Here is an 18,356-nt window from a genome sequence, read left to right as displayed (position 1 = left end):
CTCTGTTGGCTACTTTCTCTCAGCTTATAAACATCCTCAAATATACCCACTTAAAAAAACTCTCAGACCTATGATTCTCTGGATATTCTTGTGGATAACCTAAGTCTCTACCATGCCTTCAAACACCTGTCCTCCCAAAAGCCCACATCTGTACCTTGGGCCCAGACCTGTCTACCAGGCCCCTCTAAAGCACTGAAGATGAAGGAAGATCCTCTCGCCACCCCCAATCCCTTTCTACTGTTCTCTGTATCTCTCAAAAAGATGCAGCTGTGAACTGTCACCCACGCTTGCTGCCCTCCCTTTTCTAACTGCTCACCAGGCCTCACCCACTCTCTCAGATCTGCAAAACCCGGTCCCACCTTTTATAACTTAAGTGGGACCCTTAGATTACAATTCACCCTGCACCCAATCAACTGCCTTCCACATGGAGGTCCAAGTGAGCCTCTAAACCAGAATTCCATGTCACTGTTCTTTGGTGTTTCCCGCAGCCTTCAGGATAAACATCCAAACTTCTGACAGGACAAACAAGGCGCCTTTCTGTTGGGCCCCACTAAGTTTTCAGTATCAACTCTCACTTCTTTCCCAAACCCTGAGTTCCAGCCCTGTACATTAGTTTTGCCATATTTTCCTACATTTCTCAAACTTCAACACACACTGCTCTCTCCTGCCACCCCAGGAGCTTCTACACATCCTTAGAAAGGATGGCACTTCCTGCAAGAATCCTACCCTGAACTTGCCCTTCCAAGTTTCTGTGCTCTGCAAAGGGGAAAGATGGCGGGGAGGGATACATTAGGAGTTTGGCATTAACATATACACACGACTATATATAAAATAATCAACAAGGACCTACAGCATAGCACAGGGACCTCTACTCCATATCCTGTAACAAACTGTACGCGAAAAGAATCTGAAAAGGAATGGATATGTGTATAACTGAATCACTTTACTGTACACCTGAAACTAACACAATATTGTAAATCAACTATCCTCCAATATAGAATAAAAATTAAATCAAAGAAAAAAGAGATTCTGTGCTCTGTAGCAGCAGAACTCACTCCTTCCAGAGCACTGACTCCTGTGCTTGTGTTTACTTGCTGCCCAGTAGAAGGCAAGATTACCTAGGGCAGAAGCATCGTCTCCAGCAGCCCTTGGTTCTGACAACTCATTCAAGTGCCAGGATACTTTACACACATAACCTGCTTAATTAATTCTAAGAACCCACAGAAAGACTGGTTTTTAATGTCATTTTACAAGTGTGGGGATTGTAGTGCAAAAGAAACCTGTCCAGGCCACAGAGAGCATCAGCCCTGGAATTCAAACCCTAAGCTGCCTTCACACCGCTGCTCTTTCCACTATATATGATACACCTATTGAAAAAAATTTTTTTTTCCTGAGCCCTGTTTGAATGGAAAGGAAATGAAGCTGGGATATATCCATTTCCTAATCGCTTTGGTGTGTACCAGGCAAAGTCATTCAAAAGACCAGGTAACATCTGTGCAACAATTAACGATGCTCCAAACTGTGCTAAGTGTTCTACTTTGTAGAGTCTAGAAGCATTAACACAGTGCATCCTTGTAACCGCCACAAAGGCTGGGTCCTGTGAAGCCCATGCTACAGATGAGAACACTGAGACCTTGAAGCCTTAAGGCACTCGGCCGGGGTCACCGAGCTGGCAGGAGTCCTAGGCCGCACGCCCCGTCTAGTGCACGCACACCCGGGCACTGGGCACCGGTTCTAGTGCCCACCCTCCACCTTTAACCATTTAAAACCCCGCTTCTCACCGCCCACACGAGGGCCCCTGGAAGCGGGAAGTACAAACCTGTCTCGACAAGCCGTGTCTGGAAGAAGCTCTGGATACAGATCAGGGGCAGAGGGTGCTCAGGAGCGGCGCCCAGTCTACCCGCGGAGGCAGTCGGCGGTAAGTCCAGCAGGCCCTCCCTCAGGGAAGCCCGCACGGAGGGCAGAGGCACCGAGTCCTGCAGCGCGCACAGGTCCTCAGAGCGCGAGAAGGAGTCGGCCGCGCTGTCCGGGCGCAGCTTCACCGAGTGTTCATGATCTGAGCGCGGCCTCGGGGACGCTGGCTGCAGACAGGATGCCCACACCCTCCTGTGGGTCCCGGCTCGCCTCCCGGCCCCTCGGGCGCCCACCGTCCGGCGGCTGCGGCCCGAAGGCATAGGGCCACGGGCCCAAGCTAGGCCGGGCCCTCCATGCCGCGCTCCGGAGCCCACGCGCGGCCTGGTGTTGCGCGGGCATCAACGCCCTCCCGAGCCGCGCAGTTGCGGTTTAAGCCTCCGGGAGGGCCCGTGGGGGCGGGGCTCGAGGACTTCTGCGCGCTCGCCGTGCGTCCGCACGCAGACCCGCCTCCCTTGACGACGCGGCCTGAGGAGCAGCACGCAGACCCGCCTCCCCTGACGACGCGGCCTGAGGAGCGGTGTTGGCAGCTTCGAGACTACGGCAGCGCGAAAGGTAGGAGGTGTGGAGAATTTGGGGTTTCCAAAAAGCGTTTGCTGACTGATCCAAACAAAAGTGAGACATGGTTGTATCAGCGCATTTTAAAAGTAGTTAAACTCCCGCTAAGTGTCTGTGCTCGCCCCGCCCAGGAGAGAGCGTGAACTCCGTGAGGGACACAGGAAAGGCTGAGTGGACGTCTGCCTGTGGTTCCTTACCTGGTGCACGGGTGTGTGAATTTCTGCGGAGAGCTCTTAATTTCTGTCGTTTCTGCTGACTTGACACGGTGGTTGGCAAACGGTGACGTGTTCCGTGCATTCAGGACATGATCGTGGTTCCTAATAATCCCTTTGTTTTGTACTGACACCTCCACAGAGAATTTACTAGTGAATATCCACTTTAGAGAAGAGAAAGTGAGGCGTAGGAAGTGAAGTGACTGAGTAAGAGGAAGGACTCAGACAATTGGTGTTAGTAAATTAACCCTGCAAGGAGGCCGTTAGCCTGCGGTGGCTCTAGCGATGCGGCCGCCTACTTAAACCAACCCAAATCTAAGCCTGTCGGCGCCTCAGGGTGACGAACACCGCTGAGGACACCCAGTCACAAACCACCAACTAGGCGTTAAAGCCATAGCAAATCACTCGTTTCCTTGCTTTGCTTCTGCCCTTTTAAAATAAACATCTCTGCAGCTCCTGTGGCTGGAGTGCTCCTCACCTCTTCCGCTTTGTGGTGCGTGAATTGAATCTATTTTTGCGCACATAAAGTGTTAAAATTGTAAATATGGCTCAGTTTGTCTTCTAAGATTGGCCATAGAAGTTGGATTTGTGTCCAGTTTCTAGAGCAGTGGTCGTCCTCTGGTCAGGCCTTAGGCGTTACGTGTACAACGTTCCTCTTCTACCACCACCTTCTGGATGCCTCCACCCACTACGAGTTCCCACGCATCAGTTCCCCTAGATGTGGTCAGCAATGGCTTTTACATGCAGCGTGCTCACATTATAACATCGCAGACACTCCTGCGTCCTCCAGCCAGCGTGTGAAGTGAAACATTAGCATTCCTGTTGAAGAGTCTCTGGTGTGACCACTTTCCCAAGCACAGCCACTCCCCAGCTGACCCTGGGTAACCACTCTTCTGAACTTGGTCTCCATCAGTGGCATGGATGTCTTTCTATGTAGGCTACATGTTTAAGTATTCTTAAACTGCATATCGTATTCTATTTTGTTTTCTCTTGTTACTTGCTTTATTTAGTGTTATCTTTGCTAGGTTCATCCATGCTGACACGTAAAGATCTGTCTAGTTCATGTACTTTCCTCACTACGTAGGATTCCCATGTAAGGAAATACAATAATTTATATGTGCATTTTCCTGTTGATGGACATTTAAATTGTTTCGAATTTTAAGTATGATTTCTTTTTAAAAAAATTTTATATCCTTTTTAAAGGTTGCTTTACATTTACAGTTATTACCAAATATTGGCTATATTCCCTGTGTTGTACAGTACATCCTTGAGCCTGTCGTACACCCAGTAGTTTACATCTCTCACTTCCCCACCCCTGTATTGCCCCCTCCTCCCCCTCCGCACTGGCAACCATTAGTTTGTTCTCTATATCGGTGACTCTCCTTCTTTTTTGTTATATTCGTTCAATTGTTGTATGTTTTAGATTGCATTTATAGGTGATATCCTACAGTGTTTCAGAGTTCAAAAGACTCTCACGACAGAAGCCAAAAGGTAAGAGCCATTTTACATTGATAAAAAGCATTTTAACTATGTAGAAGCAGAAAATGAAAAGAAAGAACTTTGCATTACATTTAATAACAGCTTAGGGAGATCTTTGTGGTATATTAGTGAACTTATTTGTGGAAATTTAGCCATGTACATTGTGTTGGAGAGGCACCAAGAGTTCAAGAACTCTCACAATTTGAGTACACAATTGCCTTACTTGTAGGCATGGTGGCAGCCATTTACATAACAATGATTTGGAGGATGTTGTGTTAGTCAGCTCTTGCTGTGATAATGCTTTGGAACAAATGGTCCCAAAACTCAGTTCCATAAACAAGAATTTATTTTTCTTGGACCTATTGGCTAGCTGCAGTGGCTCTCTTTTAGACCTCTAGATGGCTGGTTTTGCTCCGTGTTTTGGGTCAGTTTGAGGTCTGTAACACACATCTTCCTCTGGAGCCCAACTGTGAGGCCGCGGCTCCCAGGCCCTGTCTTCTCACAAAGTTCACTGAAACATAAGAGGTGAGCCCAACTGCACAAGCCCATTTAAGGCCTCTGCTGCTCATTGACGGCCATCATGTCTGCTCACACTTCATTGGCCAAAACATGTCACAGATCTAAGGTGTATTTAGAATATGTGTATTTGTTTAAAGTTGGGTGCCCTCACAGAAGAATATTGCATTTTGGACAGTGTTACCTTAGCATTTTCATTGGCATTTGCAAACGTGATAAACGCCGTGTGCAGTTTTTCACCTTTGAGAACTTTCTGAAATTGTGGGACCATTTCTATTGGAAAAGAGGAAGGTACACTTTAGAACTCAACTCTAGTTATGGCATTGTTGGGAGAAGAATTAATGAGATAAGGTCAATACAAGTGAAAGATTTGGGATCACATATTCATCATTAACATTAGCATTCTACAGAACATTCCTGGAGAAATGTGATGCTTGCTTTATGTGATTTCTATCCTAAATCATTAGAATTTGACCAAGACACTTCAGTGAAACATACATCATACAGCACATCGCATTTTACTTTTTCCTACCACTCCACAACTTATCATCAATACTTCACCATAACTCAGAAACAGAAACAGAAACTGAGTGAGTTCATTGTTAGCAGACGGGCTTCACAAGCAATGCTAGTGGAAGTTCTTCAAATGATAGCAGACAGTAACTCAAGCCATAAGAACAAAACAAAGAATGCTGACTAGAGCAGTTGTGTAGGGAATTATAAAAGATACTGTAATTTCAAATTTCTTCTCCTTTCTTCTCTTAACTAATTTAAAAGGTAAGTGCCTAAACAATATGACTATATTTGGATTGTTCTCTATATAACATAAAAAAAAATCATATATTTGATGATATGGCACAATGAAGGCAGTGAGAACAAAGCTGTGTTAGAATAAAAATGACAGTAGATCATAAGCTGAATCCGCAGGAAGAAAGGAAGAGAACCAGAAATGGTAAATAGATTAACCCGACAAACTCAAAAATATTTATTTGCTCAACTTTCTTCTCTATCTCTTTGAAAAAATAAGCTTGTGAGAAGTAATTATTATAATAATATGTTGTTAAGTATGTAACATATATAAATGTAATAAAAACAAAAAAGAGGGGAAAGCATACAGCTCTATAACAGTACAGTTTCTGTTTCTATCTGGAATGAACCTAGTAAAAATCTGAAGAGATTCTGAGATGTATTACATAAGCCCCAGTGCAGCCATTACTCAAACAATGTGGTTAAAAATCAATAAAGGAATTACATGTTACAGTAGAAAATATCTACTTACCATAAAAGGAAAATGGAGGAACAACAACAATAACAAAAAAGCAAAAACATGAGACATGTAGAAAACCAAAGGTAAAATGATAGACATAAATAAACCCTACCATATCAATAATAAAAACTAAATGTAAATGAATTAAACAGTACAATCAAAAGGCAGATATTGTCGAACTGGGTATTAAAAAATGTTTTCTGTAGGAGACACTGCTTGGATTCAAAAGTCTAATGTGTACAAAGTAAAAGGATGAAAAAATATACATCATGCAAATAGCAACCGTAAGCATTGCTGAAGTGGCTATACTAATACCAGAAAAAATAGACTTAAAACAAACAAAACAGTTACTAGATATGAAAAGGGACATTTTATGATAAAGAAAGGGAAGATACAAAAATCTTTACCATATTTGCCCTGAATAAGGTAAAACCAAAATACATGAAGAAGAAAATACCAAAATCCATGAAGAATTGAAGGAAGAAATAAATAATTGCACAACATTAGGTAGAGGCTTCAGTACTCCACAGTCAATAATGGATAGAATAGTTAGGCAGAAGATCAACAACGCTATAGAAGACTTGGACAAGACTATGAATTAACAAGACCTAATAAATGTTTACAGAACACTCAACCAAACAGTAAAATACTCATCCTGCTCAACTGCATGTGAAACGTTTTCCAGCATAGATGACATGCTAGGCTGTAAGAGAAGAGATTGAAACCCACATACGTTGCTGGTGGGAATGTAAAATGGTGCGGCCATTTTACAAAACAGCTTGAGAGTTCCTGCAAGTGTTAAACATAGAGTTACCCTATGACCCAGCAGTTCCACTACTAAATATATACCTAAGAGAAATAAAAACTTATGTCTGCACGAAAGCTTGTACGTGAATGTTCATAGAAGCATATTTCTAAAAACAAAAGGTAGAAATAATTCAGATGACAACTGGATAAATGAATAAACAAAATGTGGAATATCCATACAATAGAATAGCATTCAGCTATAGAAAGGAATGATCTACTGATCCATTTTACAACATGGATGAACCATGAAAGCATTATGTAAAGTAAAAGCAGCCACTCACAAAAGATCACATATTGTACGGTCCCATTTATATGAAATGCCCAGAATAGCAAATCTGTAGAGACAGGAAGTAGATGAGTGGTTGCCTAGGGCTGAGAGGGCTGAGGAGATTGAAAAAAGCTTGTTAATGTGTAATGGGTTTTTTGTGGGGGGACAGAAATCTACAATTGGATTGTTGTGATGCTTACACAAGTCTTTTAGTGGTTACACTGAGAACCACTGAATTGTATACATTAAAGTGTTGAAATTATGGAATGTAAATTACATCCCAATAAAGCTGTTAAAATTATGATAATTTTATATTTATAAATTTGAAAATTCATCGAAAATGACAAATTCTTTAAAAATGCAAGCTAACAAGACTAACCCAAGAAAGAAAAATATCTAAAAAACCTATATCTACTGCAGAAGTTGTTTGTATAATTAAGTACCTTTACAGAAAATGCTTTCCAGGAATAAATGGCTTTCCAAGTAAATTCTTCCAAATATTTAGGGAAGAAATATCGGTAATCTTACATAAAAATCTTCCAGGAAACAGAAAAGTATATATTGCTCAAAATATTTATAAGGCCAACATAAGCTTCAGATCAAAACTAAAAAGAATATTACAAGAATAGAATCACAGGCCAGTTTCTCTTTTGAACATGCATGCAAAATGTGTAAACAGAAGCACAAACTGTATCCATGGTATGTAAAACAATCATATATCACAATCAAAGTAGCTTTATGCTAGTAATGCAAGGTTGGTTTAATGTTCAAACATGAAACTGATCGCAGGAATGAATTAGAGTGGGAAAAAAAGTCATTTAAAACAGAAGTCTTGGGACTTCCCTGGTGGTCCAGTGGTTAGAACTTGGCGCTTTCACTGCTGGGGCCCTGAGGTCCAATTCACGGTCAGGGAACTAAGATCCTGCAAGCCATGAATCAGGGCCCCCCCCCCGCCGAAAAAAAAAGGAAAAAAAGAAGACAACCAGGAGAAGCACAAGATCGAATAAACATAACAGATAACACCGTATGAAAAGTAGGTGAAGATTATGGAATATCCTAAAATTTTAAAACAAAAAGAAACATTTAAAGATTCAAGAGGATGTGACAAATATTGTACATAGGCAAAAAATAAAATAAAGTAAAATATACGGATGATGGGAGCCCAAAATCCAGATGCCCATGTCCTGTCTCTGAAGATTCTCATTCAATGGGTTATGGATTTCCTCTATGTTTAAAAACCTACAGGTGTTATAAAGCAGAAACTAACACACCATTGTAAAGCAATTATACTCCAATAAAGATGTTAAAGCACAACCAAACAAACCTACAGGTGATTCTGATATGATTCACAGACAATGTAAAGCTTCTGCTTTACAGGAAATAATACCAGATTATTTTGTTATTTTATAGTTATAGTAACAGGTTGTGCTATTGACCGGTAAGTCTGATGTCAAAATGCACTCCCCACTAGGGATATAAAAGGAACTAATAGTCTGTACGGCTGCTTGGTGGCAGCATGCATGTATTGCAAGGGCAATTATTGTAGGAATCCAAATGAGTGGAACATTTTAGAATTGGAAGACTACATACAGATCATCTAGTCAAGCTTCCAACTATTATAGTTGTGAAAACTAAGGCCCATATAAAAGAAATGTTTTATCTCCAAAGAGCGTTAGTGAAAGAGTATGAAATTAAAAATATCTCTGAACTTTTAATTTAGTGCTGTTTTTATTAATCTCATGTATTAGCTTAAACTTCAGTGTGACAGATTTGGGATTGAATTCTTGCTCAGATTTACTGATTGCGTGCCTTTTAGTAAGTTACTAAAACACTTTTTTAAAAAAATAGATTTATTTATTTATTTATTTTTGGCTGCGTTGTCTCTTCCTTGCTATGCGCGGGCTTTCTCTAGTTGCGGTGAGCGGGGGCTACTCTTTGTTACGGTGCGCGGGCTTCTCATTGTGGTGGCTTCTCTTTGTTGCTGAGCGCGGGGTCTAGGTGTGTGGGCTTCAGTAGTTGTGGTTCACGGGCTCTAGAGTGCAGGCTCAGTAGTTGTGGCACATGCTCTTAGTTGCTCCGTGGCATGTGGGAGCTTCCCGGACCAGTGCTCAAACCCGCGTCCCCTGCACTGGCAGGCAGATTCTTAACCACTGCACCACCAGGGAAGCCCTACTAAAACACTTTTAACTTCGCTTTTCACATATGCAAAATGGTGAGCCTTGGCTGATATAGAATATGAGATAACCTAGCACTGTTCTTAACACATACACGTAGTTAACATTTTTTGGCTCTCATCCCTCTTAAACAGCCTCTATCCTCTTAACAATGAAAGTGTGTTTCAGCTAGCAAAGCACCCCAGAGCTGACCACATTCTGGCAAGAGATATAGGATTCTTTTTCTTGCTGGTGGTTCTTTATACCTGATATTTGAACTGCACTGAAACATGAACATCTCTTGTTTATACTGTATTAATGGATTGATGAATTTGATAATTTGATAGATGAATTTTAAAAAGTAATATGCAGGAAAAAAAAAGTAATATGCAGGAATTGAGCTGCCTTACTCTCAAGAAATATAATTCGATAGTGGTGGCTAAAACGATAAACAGTGTTTGGACAGGGAGTCCATATTGGATGTGAACTACCTGTACTCCCATTCGTCTATTAAGAATAAATAGAATCCTTTCAAAATCTGTTTTAAAGCGCAGTTATTTCCTTCGGACTCCTTTAAGTTACCTGCAAGAAAAAGACAATCTCCTGAATCCTTGCTTAAAAGGCTTTTAATACAAAGCAGATAATTTTTTGCAACATTTCCCGAACTTTTCATTATCAAATTGGCTGAGGCTTCTCAACGATTATCATTTCACAACAGTATCTCCCTTTTCACCTTTTTTAAAAGAGTTGGCCTCGTAGATGTGCCCTTAAAACAGAGCTTCACTCTCAACTTATTTTAAATTTTGTATTCAAACAGTATGAAGAAAACAGGATCAGGGAATTCAGCCATAAAAGTGAATGGATTACTGATACATGCTACATCATGGATGCAACTAAGTGAAAGAAGTCAGGCGCGAAAGGCTCTATATTGTATGGTTCCATTTATATGAAATGTCCAGCAGTGGCAAATCCATACACACGGAAAATATTATACATTAGTGGTTGCCAGGGGTTTGGAAGAGAGGGAAATAGGGAATGACTCCTCAAAATTGGTGTATGTTTCCTCTTGGGGTGATGAAAATGTTTTGTAGTTGGACAGTGGTGATAGTTGCACAACATTGTGACAGTAGTAAATTCCACTGAATGGTACAGTGAATTGTTAAATGATCAAAATGGTGAATTTTGTGTTATGTTCATTTTACTACAATAAAAAGGAGAAAGAATTAGGGAAAGACTTAGAGTTTGGGAAACTAAGGTGAACTGGTCAAGAAAAAGACAGCTCTACTGTTGAGTGTTCTCTCAGCTCTCCCAGTGCATTAATCCTCAGCAAAAAGTAGCCTGAACTTGTCGATGATAGTCATTCAACACAGTCCAGGGAAAAGTAAATAAAATAAAACCCAACTCTTCTTCTTTAGCACATCTATGAAAGGTTAACTTGCTGCTCAGCCACGTGGACATTCATGAAATCGTTTCACTTTCGGTGTCCTCTACTTCAGTACTTTACTCACAGCTCATTCACACATGTAGGCAACAGCATTCCTTAATTCGATGGAATCTGCAGTGCTGGTTGTGATCGGTCTCATGAAAAGAAAAGGGAAGGAGGAAAAAGCCTCCACATTGACTTGGTGGTCTTGACGAAGTGGATGCAGAAGACAGCTTGAGTGTCAAACTGGAAACTGTTATTTTCCTTTTCCTTTTCTTTTTATCTTTCCTATCAGGTCTTCTGCTCACTTCCCACCCCCTTCTCTCAAACAGGAAAGACACTAATTAGCTGCTTTTTTGTGTTTTTGGTAAAACACCTATTGTTTTGCGTTTCTTGTTGTTCGGTGAACATTATTGTTTTTACTGCCAAATGAGCTTCAGTGGTTGATGTAGGGGGTCTCTTGGGAACTTAACGTTTTCCAGTTTAAGTGGAAAAGCTTTTTTGTTTGAATTGGCTTTTACTGGGTGCTTCAAGGTTTGCTCTTGGCTCTTTGAAGGGAGACTGAATAGCACTGTGTTTCCTTTGAGGTTCCAATGAAGAAATGATCCTAAGTCCTGGGCACTTTTTGTTGATTTTGCTGTGTGTCCTCTCTAATAGCCAGAGGCAGATTCCAGGAAAATGACATATAAATGAATATAAGTAATCTAATATGTTTACAATTTGCTTTGGCCATACTCCTGGTCTTATTCTACTTGTAGCAGATGGCTTTAAAGAGCATTAGCTATGTATATATTAAAAATAATACAAATATACCAATATTAAATATTATATTGATCTATAAATGTAATATACTAATATTTATATTAGTGTATAACAATTATGTATTATATTAATATATATTTTTGCCTAGCATATATTATATACAAAATATATGAGTAATGAAATGTATTTCTATGGTTAATATGTTCATAATATTAATATGATATATCCTGTAATATTGATTATAAAACAATTATATCATAATATATAAATATATAATTATTATTATCTGATGTAATACACTATAGTTAATATATTCTATATAACACAATATATAATGTATTAGTATAATTGTATTATATAATATAAATGTAATACATATATAAAACTACATATCTTTTAGTTATACATTACACATACGAGTATGTATAGCTATTTATAATTTTATTTACATAGGAACCTGGTCATCATAACAATTGATGTAAAAATATGCAATATTTTCAATCAAATGGGCCTTAACCTCACTACCTACACATAACTACTTTTAAAATCTTGAACCCTGTCTAACTCATGCTTCCATCTCTCTCAACCCGCTTTTCTACACATGCACGTAGACACACATTTATACACGATATATATGTATACTACCAGTTTTCAGTTCAATGTATATAAATATGTAATATATAATGATATTCCTGTGTATGTATACAAATATAAATCAAAGGTATGTGTATAGGTATGTATTTCATATGTTTATATAAATATATCATACAAATACTGTATGTGTATATAAATACATGACTGTATACATACATACACAGAAATACACTTATTTACACAAAAGGGACCTAAATAAACATAGTTCTCTAAGAATAAAAGGTTATGTCTCACTCTTTCAATAACAGTTTGTAGTTTTCTACTGTATGTGCTTCTATAATTGTTATGAACATTTCCCATTTTTGTTGAATGTTAAGTTGTTTTAATTTTTTGCCTTTTTTTGTTTTTTTGTTTGTTTTTTTGGTACGTAGGCCTCTCACTGTTGTGGCCTCTCCCATTGCGGAGCACAGGCTCCGGACGCACAGGCTCAGCGGCCATGGCTCACGGGCCCAGCCGCTCCACGGCATGTGGGACCTTCCCGGACCAGGGCACGAACCCGTGTCCCCTGCATCGGCAGGCGGACTCTCAACCACTGCGCCACCAGGTAAGCCCAGTTTTTTGCCATTATTAATGAAGTTCTGAAGAATACGGTGGGCAAGATTACTTGAAAAACTCTCCTAAAAGAAAAGGGTTAGGTATGCTAGGTTAAATGTACACAACTTATTTTTAAGTGCGTGGTTGATTTTGGAAGTGTGCAGTCGAAATGTCCAGGACCCATGAAGGAAGGGTGGTCCATGTGTGAGAGTGATAGCTCTATTAAGAGTGGATTGAAGATCTTGATAGCTTAGAACAGAAGCTGGAAATCCTGTTTTTATGGAGCCAAATGGCAAATATTTTAGGCTTTGTAGACCAAAGAGGCAAAATTGAGGATATTATTTAGGTACTTAGGTAACCATTTAAAATGTTACCAGTTAAAACGTGAAAATTATTCATAGCTCATAGGCCATAAAAAATAGGCAGCTGTCTGGATTTGGAATACAGGCCATAGTTGAATGACACACCTGGTATAGAGACTTGTTTTTAAATGGCCATGACCACATGGGAGGCAAGAGGTAAGACTCCATCCCTACTAGATGGGAAGTTAGAACTAAACCTATCTATCCCTAGCTTCACCTTTAATGAAAGGGTGTGCCAGGAGAAAAACATATCTGCTGGCAAAGGGAGACTAAGAGCAAATTCTCTTGGCCTCTGCTCTGGGTAGGAAACAGGTAGGAAATCTTGAGAATTCTGAACCGCAGATCTGTGTTCACAGTGTTTGGGTTGCAAATTTATTTGCGGTCTTGCAAACACAAGCTAAGAAATGAACTTAAAATGCTCCCAAATCGGTGGTATTGCAAACACAAAACTAAACCCTTTCTGGAGAGGTAGACCTTCAACACAGGCCTATAGCGTTCCCACAGATAAAGTTTAGCTAAACGTGAGCTCATGATCTAAATTTACACAATAATGAAGAAATCAGCTACAAGTGGAGAGAATCAGCAAAAACAATCAATAGCAGAATTAGATTCGCAAGGCCATCCATCAGATGTTGGAATAATCAGGTGCCAGGCAGAAAATATTCATAAAACTAGAACTGAAACAAGGAGCAAGGATGTTTTAAAAGACTGGGTAGGATCTTTCAAACATTTTTAAAGTACATGTCATTGATAAAGCTAAAAACTCGAAGGTCGTGTAATACAGCAGATTAATCGTGGAGAAGAGTGAAATTATGCTGTTTTTAAAAATATGGCAGATCAGATTTCCTGCCTAATTATATAAGTTGATTTATCTTAAAAAATACACAGTATTTTAAAGACTTATTGGCTGTAAAATAAGTTAAGGGTATTTCAAAGGGCTTCTCTGCAAAGAGAAGTGAGAAGTAGCAAAACACAGAAAGTCGAGGGAAAAAATGTCAATATATACATTGCTATAGGGTGAACTAAGCCTTAGGCCAGCAACTATGAGGAGGAGCTGACCCTTAGATACGTACAACTAAGCTGGAACCTTCAAAAAGTTCAACTATTTATAAGTCAAAAGATTTATTAAAATTAATAACCAAGTGTTTTAATTGACATCAGAAGAGTAAAACAATAAACCCTGAGAACATAGAAAAATAGACAATAAAGATATGAGCAGAACTTAATAAAACAGAAAAAAGTATAAAATTGAGGTGATTTAGTAAGTCAAAAGAATATTCTTTGAAAAGATTTAAAAAAACAAACTTTGATTAAGCAAAACAAAAACGTAAGTAAACAATATACAGAAAGAATCAGGACAATGTTATAGCAGAGAGTACAAACAGAGAATATATGAAATGCCAGTAAATTTGAACATTTCTGTAAAGTGGACAATTTCCTAGCTCCTAAAGTTTACCAAAACTGACACAAGAGGAAATTTGTAGCTGGAGTTCTTGCACCAGTAAAGGAATTAAGTCAATAGTTTACAAGCTTTCACCAAGAAAATACCAGACCTGGCCAGATCATTTGGGAGGTGAATTCTATCCAACTTCTGTTAAACAGATAACATCAATATTAACAAAGAAAAACTTCTAGGGAGTAGCAAAGGAAGAATGCTCCTTTATTCATCTTATGAAGTCTATGTAATCCTAATACTGAAAATAGATTAGGACTGTAAGGAAAAAGAAATTTACAGGTAAAAGTTACTTGTAAATATAAAAGGAAAAATTTTAAACTATGATATTAGCTACCCAAGTTCACTAGAGTAAGAAAAAGAACGAGCAAGTTAGGTCATCCAATGAATGAAAAGGTAGTTTAATGTCAAGAATATATATCAATAGATTGAAATCACCACATTTTATTTCTTTCATGTGTCTCTTTAAAAAATTGGTAAGTACTTATATTGATCTCTCTTGTACTAGGCACTGTGCCAAGTCACTTACATATTTACTCCTTTAAACCTTCTATCATCCCTGGGGGAAAGTTCTATTTTGCTTGCATTTCTTAGCTAAGACTCTAACCCCCAGGAAAGTAAAGCAACATTTGTAAGTTTTTGTGGATGGTCAGTGACGGGACCAGTACAGGAACATCCAAAGTCTGTGCTTGGAAACAGTGCCCCATGTTGACACTCACATTACAGATGAAAGGAAAGGAACCATGCACTTACCATATAGATTAAATCTCACATTACAGGTTAAAGGAAAGGAACCATGCACTTACATTATAGATTAATACCCACATAACAGGTTAAAAGAAAAAGAAACATGTGCTTCTCTCAGAAGTTGTAAAGAAGGCATATCCATTTCTAAATATATTTCCCAATTTCTTTTGCTTGTTTACTGACCTTTGTAGTGCATTTTGCCATGAGGAAAATTTTAATTCTTATATAATTAAATGTATCCTTTTTCTTTGTATCTTAGAAAGATATTCCTCATGAATAATTTATTTCAAGTCTCCCAGGTTTCTGATACTTTTACACTTTCATTATTTTTTAACTTTTAACTAGTTGCTGTATCTAGAATTTAGTAATTCTATGATAGCCATATTTTCCCACTTTGGTTGAATAATTTTTGCTGCTGATCCAAAACGTGAATTTTATTTTAATCTCAATTCCCTTATGCTCTTGCATCTAATTTTAAGATGCTTCCTATTCCACTGGTTGTTTTGTCTATCTAAAACAAAATGCTACCTTAAAAATAATGTAATTATAATATAATAAATGTCATAAGTAAACAGAATACAATGTATAATAAATAGCAGAATATAAAATAACAAAATATAATTTACCATATAACAAGGTCAAAGGAGAGCAAAAGTATACAATCACTTGAAATATCCCCCAAAAGATATTTTATAAAATTCAATATACATTTGTAATTTAAAAGAAAGAGTAAAATAGGGATTGATGAATGCTTCCAAAATAAGAAGAAATTATATGTCTAAAAGAGAAAGAGGTAAGTGATAGACTTTAGTAACACTGGCAATAAATGCAGGACAAGATGAGGATGCCTGATATAATGTTAAAGAAAAAGTATTATGTAACATTGTTTTTGCAGCACTGATGAGTTCAGTGAAAAGAGAATCTCATAGAAAAGAGTATCTCGTTCTTCTTAATGTATGTACACTTGTGCATTGCATGAACATAACAGCTTATTTAACCAATATGTTACTGACCTGCATCTGGATTTCTAGGTTTTCATGGAATTTTATTATGCACAGTTGCTTCAAACACTAGGACTTCCTCTTATGTTTATATCTTTTGAAAGAAACAATATCTCCACAGATGATTTATCTGTGCTGGCTGCTAGCTGACTTTGGGTACTTCTCAGTTCTTCCCTTTACCTTCCTAGTCAATATGAAAAGGGAAGGCAAGAAGGTCTCCTGTTTAGAGACTGTAAAGGTAGTTCTTGGTGATAAAGTCTTGGTGGTAAAGGCTAAAAGTATTAACCCAGAACAAATGTTTTTCCAGCTGTAACTGTGTGATTCCCTTGGCTTGATTCCGTAGAGGATGTAAGACAAGACTGTAGAATCTGCCCTCAAAGTGCTTCCAGTAGGATGAGCTAAGTCAAGTATGGTGGCATATCTAATTCAAGACAAAATATCACGTCTCCTTTTCTCTCCTGGCAAAACTTGGTGGAGTGAATGTAGAAGTCACTGTATGCTTTAAATTAAAGCAACACAATAAATCTTGTATTGGAAGGTGGTTATTCTGGTCTCTTTGTGGAGACGAATTGGAAATTGTCTAGATGAAGGAAAATTAGGTTAACCGAAGTTAAACTCATAAAAAATTGAGCATTAATTAAATATCTGTGGTCTATGTTTCTCTTTGATCATAATTTCTCCCAATTTATAGACCTCTTTGATACCTGATTAACCCTTGTCAAAGATGCAGTTAACAATGATTATTACTGTGTATTAGGTTTTGCCTGGGCCCTGAAGAAACTATCCTAAATCACCAGCTATGATTGTCACTTGATTTCCTCACAGAGAACAATCAGAACTCCTTGTCTTAAGTGGCTTGGGATGTGAAACTAGTCAGTCTCTTAGATACTGTTAGAGGACCCTACAGAGCCCATTGGTGAAAGTTTGGAAAACACTGGGCTTCTTAAAATTGATTCTTGTAGTGCTTCAGGAAAGATCACTGAACCAAAAGGATAACGGTGTTTCTGGTTCTGTTGTTAGTGCTCTCCATGGAAACATTGCTGAAGCTTCTGGACTCAATTTCCTTCCCCATGTGTGAATGTCACTGAAAATATCCAACTCCATTCTATCCCCATGTAACTTCAGAAACTAAGCAAAATGAAGACTCAAAATTCATTTCAACTAATGAAATGAATATATAACATAGAATGGAACTGGGAAAATACCTGGTTTATATTCTGGAAAGTACCAACTATACAATTCTGGATAAGTTGCTTCATCTTGCTTAGTCTAATTTAATGCCCATCTCACAGGATGTTATGATGATTAATTTAATATCTTTGTATAACGTACAGCGTTATGTAATTTCTTCTTGTTTTTCTTGAGTAAATTCATATCCTTAAGCAACTCACTGTAAACAATAGTTACTTACTTGCTTAAATTACTCTTATCTTCTATTATCAGCTGAATTGTGTCCTGCTCAAGTTAATATGTGGAAGTCTTAACCCCCAATACCTCGTGATATGACTGTATTTGGAGATAAGGCCCTTAAGTAGGTAACTGAGGTCAAATGAGGTCAAATGGGTGGGCTCTAATCCAATATGACTGGTGTCCTTATAAAAAGAAAATATTAGGACACAGACATGCACAGAGAGAAGACCATATGAAGACAAAAGGAAAACATGGCATCTACAAACCAAGAAGAGATACTTGAGAAGAAATCAATCCTGCTGACACCTTATGTCAGATTTCTAGCCTCTAGACCTGTGAGTGAGTAAATTTCTGTTGTTTAACCTCCTCAGTCTCTGGTACTTTGTCATGGCAGCTCTAGGAAACTAATACAACTTTTTATGGCCTCCTTGTCTCAAGTTGAAAGTTCAATATTTGGCATCATAGCTAGGAAACAAAAATATCATCTACATTCCTTGTTGTAGTCTTTTCTTCCCCATTCTCATTGCTAGTAATTTCCATATTTGGGTCTGTTTGCTGTGCCTTGTAAACAGAGCGTTACGCTCATTTCTGGTCTTACTGCTAATATACGGTAAATGTGCAGATACTGAATAGATTTTGGAGAAGTGCAACAGATAGTTGGCACATGTATGTATGTGTGTGTATTCATATAATTTATACCTTTTCTCTATTTTCTTCCTTTGGTGTGAGCTGAGATTCTCTGCTTTTGTGATGAGTACTCCTGAATACTAATCCCTGCATTTAATTCACCAAAAATTGCCAATAATAATAATAATATAGGGAAAGAGAGAGTGATAGAG

At 38.4% G+C, this 18,356-nt stretch overlaps 1 pseudogene; it reads left to right on the top strand.

Annotated features, from left to right (window-relative positions):
• The first annotated feature begins 2,373 nt into the window (after positions 1 to 2,373).
• Positions 2,374 to 18,356, top strand: part of LOC137221948 (UDP-N-acetylglucosamine--peptide N-acetylglucosaminyltransferase 110 kDa subunit pseudogene) — a 34,036-nt pseudogene continuing 18,053 nt past the window's right edge.

This window comes from Pseudorca crassidens, chromosome 3, assembly GCF_039906515.1.
Source record: "Pseudorca crassidens isolate mPseCra1 chromosome 3, mPseCra1.hap1, whole genome shotgun sequence".
NCBI lineage: Eukaryota > Metazoa > Chordata > Mammalia > Artiodactyla > Delphinidae > Pseudorca > Pseudorca crassidens.
The sequence above is the reverse complement of the archived record's forward strand: the minus strand, read 5'-3'. Positions and strand labels throughout refer to the sequence as shown.